Source organism: Dreissena polymorpha, chromosome 6 (assembly GCF_020536995.1).
Source record: "Dreissena polymorpha isolate Duluth1 chromosome 6, UMN_Dpol_1.0, whole genome shotgun sequence".
NCBI classification, from domain to species: Eukaryota; Metazoa; Mollusca; class Bivalvia; order Myida; family Dreissenidae; genus Dreissena; species Dreissena polymorpha.
In genome coordinates this window covers 109,787,590-109,793,204 of record NC_068360.1, presented here as the reverse complement: position 1 = coordinate 109,793,204, position 5,615 = coordinate 109,787,590, and positions in this window count along the sequence as shown.

Here is a 5,615-nt window from a genome sequence, read left to right as displayed (position 1 = left end):
AAGGAGAAGTTCAATTGAGATGTTATGATTTTAATTTTATTTACACTCGAAAGCTTTGATGGGCAATGTATGATGTTTTCGGCTCATTCAAACTGGCTAGAGCACACATTGTTGGCATTGACCGTTCCTTAGTGGTAATCCAAATGTTATTATTGTGTATGTGTTTGTTGTGTACTATGGAGCCTTTTGAAGGGCAATTGTTTCATGTCTCCTTTGTTGACAACTCTTTCTTTATATATATATATATATAAAGGACCGAGTTTCTCTATTCCTGGTGCAGATGAACTCTTGAGAAGTGAAAGATGGACATAAACAACCAAGTCCTGCAAAATTGGGACTGTCAAACTGTATGTTGCTTTGAATTTGTGTTCTTTCATAAAATACGAAGCGTAGTTGACGCTTCGATTTTATTTCATCGTGCATCAGAACATAGTGATTATGTAGTTCTGCACTGTATCGTACCATTTAGGAGAAGTTTAATTGTAATGTTATAATGTTAATTTTATTTACAATTGAAAGCTTTGCTGGGCCATGTGTGATGTTTGGTGCTCATTCAAACTGGCTTAAGCGCACATTGTTGGCATCGACCGTTCATAAGTGGTGATTCCCATGTTATTATTGTGTATATGTTTGTTGTGTACTATGGTGCCTTTTGTAGTAGAATTGTTTTATGTCTCATTTGTCGACAATTCTTTCTTTTTAACTTTGTGTATATGTAATTTTAAAACATTGTTATGTATATTTTTCTCATAAAAAGTGTTTTTAGATTATAGTGTCACTTTAATATTAAACAAAAAAATTCTCCACCTCGTGTTACAAAGTTATCCGTGATGACAGCCATTCGGTGACACATGAATTATAATTGCAAACTGCAAGCATCTTCTTATTTCTAAACGAAGAAAAGGAACAAAAGATTTATCAACATAGTGTTATGAGCAATCCTAAACAATCGCAGTAATATTATACTGAGGCTGCCTTGTATGAGGCCCCTTTATGTGTCCCGCCTTATTGGCTTTTAGACTCTAACAAGTTGGAATATGAAGTATAGCATTTCTTCGATTAAAATGTTCAATGTGTGTGTGTGTGTGTGTCTCTATGCTGAGAGGTAAACCGAAGAATTCGCAGTAAACCCTACTTGTCCGTTTCCATAGCAATCAAACACACGTATATACGACGTAAAGGGAGTAGTCCGGGATACCCTGGTGACTCATTCAAGAGAAACGTAAAAAAACAACTGCACATACCGGTCAGCCATCTTATCAATTTTAAAAGAGCAACGTTTATGAAAGCTGATAGATATGTAACGATGATCAGGTAATATCTTTTGAATGGGTAGAGCTGTTCCGAGCATATACAACACGTATGTCTTGAGGATAAAGAATGAAATAATAATATGTAATACGCAGTATAATCACATACGTATTATGATGCAGTTTATGTATACACATATGTTGGACTTAACTGTATGCACCTAGCTGCAGGAGGTCGTTAGACAGGGAAGTATTCTTGATTATGATTCACCGTTCCAATCTGGTATGGCTTTTATGCTTGCTTCATTATAACAACATGTTCGACTGCAATAGGTTGTTATTACGAATATGTATGATGTGTTGACACTTTTTATGTGATTAATGCGCTTTGTCTACGTTTGTTCTTCATTTAAAACGTATCCGCACTTGCCAAATAGCAAGTGGATGTGTGTAAAATTTAACCGAGTGAACAGTGATTCTCCCATATTGGCGCTAAACAGAAGACGTGGGTTTGAACAAGGCAGCATTCTGGAGTCATTTTGCTACCAATATACCACCAATCCGCTCAAAGTCGCGAGTCAACACGAATACAATTGTAAGAGTATAATGGTGAGCCTATATTACAATTCAATTGCGTAAACAATTATCCACAAAAGAGCCTTTTTGCGGTCGATGAGTACATACAATTCTATTTGCATCGCATATTTTTCTCAAGGTACGCGATACTAATATGATTCTAGAAATGAATTTATATAGGGATGCGATAGTTTTTATTTTCGTTCTCGTGAACAATCTGGAAACAGGTGTTATTATATTCCAACGAAAAATAATAATGGTTGGTAAAACGTTTATGAGACAAAGCTGTTGTGTTTAAATACTCCACGAATAAACAGCTTTGTAACTTTAAAGTTGATTAACAGGAATGCGTGAATTGAAATCTTAATATACGGATTCAAATGTAAACCTGTAATATTCTATCGCTAGAAGACATATTCGCAGATAATGTGTGGTCATAACGCAAAATATGTTATAAATGCATTTCGAAGCAAATTAAATACATGGTTTATATCCCAATTGCGTCATATATGGCATTTACTTGTTTGAATGTTCACCGGGTATTAGATATTACAAGCGAATGATATTCGACCTATACACAAATCATGTAAACTGTATGTAAAACAGATATTTACAATATGAACGTTCTTTTAAATGAATCTGATGATGTACTCACACGACTTCGCGGTGTTCGTATTTAGAGAAACTTGAGTTCCTCATGTATTTACCTGATTTAATACTATTGCAATATGTGAAAGGGTAATTAACATGTTTAGGAAGTATTGTTAAATTGTTGAGCTGTAACGATTTGCTTGATGCTTACCACAATCAATTGCAAATAATCCACATCGGTAATCGAATTTTGACCGGCAAAATTCGAGGTTATGCCAAACCTTTTAATCGTCAAAGAGTTTTTGATTTCCTGAAATTTACGATGAGATTATTATAGTTGTATGCTTTGTTCGTATATTTGCTGATTAGTCTTTAAGATCTTATATTGACATGTTATACAAAAAATAAGGCCAACATAAGCTTCTCGGCCCACATAATTAGTTTGTCTGTGTAGCAGGAGGTCGAGTTGAGCTACTGACAGCGGGTTCAAAATATTGGCTGTTGCCTTTGCGCATTGAGCTTTTTCAACAGATTATATTAGACTGATTCAGCCATGTTCCATGTCTTATATTAAACACAACATTAAATAAGTAACTGGACTTAATTAATTTTGAAAAACTAAAAATTGATTACAAACAACGGTACTTTATATTGCTAAAACTGGGACGTTACATGTCATAACTACAACACGTTTATAAGGAAGGGGAATCATAGTCTTATTTATTTCGTCTCTTGAATGAAAAATTGAAATGCATTTTGTTGAACGGGAATATTGGTTTAATATACACAAAAGTAGTTCATGGTGTGATAATAACAATGAGTGAGCTATAGCAAATTCTCAAAGAGATGCAATACTTATGTTAATACTGGCTTATATGTACAAGATAGGTCAAACTTCGATGTGAGGATGTGGAACAAGACAATAGAGAATAAAAATGTGAAAATAGAAGAGATGTCCACATTTGATTATTAATATTTATAAACTCGTCATTTATATTTATATAATGTGTGCACTCCACAAAAATAACGTAACAGTAATTACCTTGTATCACAGTCGAAAAAAAGAACACGTGTCCTTGCCCTTTATTGTATAAAAGAGACGTGTATATTCCAGGTACAGTCATACGACAAATATGCACGAACGTGGTTATGTATGTACATTAACAATAGGTATGTCAAAGAACTACAAAGACATTATTGTATGTAAAACATATATAAGTGTCGGGTTTGAATGTAAATACAAATAATAAAATTGTGGTAATTTTAATCACGCCGAAGAAATTAATATTAGACCAGTTTTAAAATACCACACTAGTACATGAAGTTTTATTAATATTGTCTTTAAGATAAGAAAATGTATTATTATTTATTTTTAACACCATGTCATACTGCTTTATTGTTGCATGTTAACTTTATATTATATAATTTTTACAATCGAAATGATGTTTTTGCCAGTTTTCAAGAACCTTTTGAGGTATTACCTTTATAAGGTATGGACAATGTAAACATGCATGTACTGAGTATTAATGTAAATATTGTCTTGTCGCATTAGTTGCCTTCTTTTTCGACAAATCCTTGATACAAAACAACTATTTTATAAATCATTTTCACATCTTTTTTATTTACTTATAGCAGTATGTCATTACTAAATGAATGTTATAGTTAAAAGCTAGAGGTATCACCTTTATTGGGTATATCAGTAAAAGACTTATGGTGGACAGCATTCATAATCGTGAGATTACAACATGACGATGTTTAATATGTGTACCTTTCATGTCAAAGGACTGAGTTTCAAAACTAAACGCGATCAAGTTTTCACACGGTGAGAAACAAAATCATTTGATGTAGTAATGTTACAAGAACTGCATTATGATAACAAACTAGTCAATACTTAGTGGTCTCAAGCATTGGGAGAGGACGTGTTTTGCAGTGGACAAAGTAAACACGGCTTAGGCATCGGAATTCTATTAAAACGAAATCAACAAATACAAATCCTCGATTATACAGAAACTATAGCAGGAAGGCTTTAGGCTCTATAGGTCAAAATATATCATTCACACATTGCATTTGGTAACATATATGACCCAAATATCCTTTTTCGGAGACATTTGTGTATAAATGCATGTATCCTGCGTTCTGTGTCAGCGTAAAGCGTCTAGGTATCGAAGCCGTACAATATGATGGGGACAACGAGGGACTTTGTTCTTGGTTGGGAAGCTGACTGAACTGCTTATCCATGTAATCAGTTTGACCATCTCTGCGGTCGCCATGGCAATTCTTATTCGGAAGTCAGCTGTACTTGTACGTGAGGAAGATCGACAAATAAACGATGGGGTTCGATACAAATTGAATGTATATGGCAATCAGCGTTAAAATTAAGAACGACATTTTCGTTTCACCGCTGTGAATTTTAGTGCGATGAATAAGAAAATTATAGTTCATTTTTTGTTAATCGACATCGGCTTTAATTACGAAGTAAGTTAATTTTACACATACAATACGCACAATATACCTCGTACAAAAAAAAACAATACAATTAAAAGCATTTAAACACTCGTTTTTAATTGCTATTTGTTTTCAGAGTTGTGAACTTGTCTCTTCCCTTAAAAATCTGCATTTCGAAATGTACGCCTTAATAACATAACATGCATGATGTTTTCGTAATATTAGATTACATATTTGGCGACTTGTTTGAAATAGGTTGTACTATCAATACATGCATTCTAAATACCAGGCGTTTAAATATTGTTGTGATCGAATTGTAATTTGGATCAGTTTTTTTAATTTCATTATTAATTTAAATGCCTTTGGTTTAAAACTTTTATTATAATAGCAATAAAGGTTTCATATTGATCAGTTATTTGAGTGTCGTCTCAACAAATAAACAGTTACACGGCTTTTGGTTTGAAACGGATATTTTTACGGTAAATTTTACAATTAAATAAAGATGAAGGCGGCGGAAATATTTGTATCTCATCCTCATTACCGCATCATCTAAATAAGCCCCTAGGATATGTTTCCTCGTATTTCAGTGGTGCAAAAATGCACATGTAGCGTGAAATCAATACTTTTATATCACCTGAAAAAAACGCATGGTTATTTGCGAGAAGTTATTGTAGAAGTTTCTCGTTATATTTTCACAGAACTATTCAAATATGTAGTATGAGCATTTCGCAATAGTAAATTATACTTTAAAAT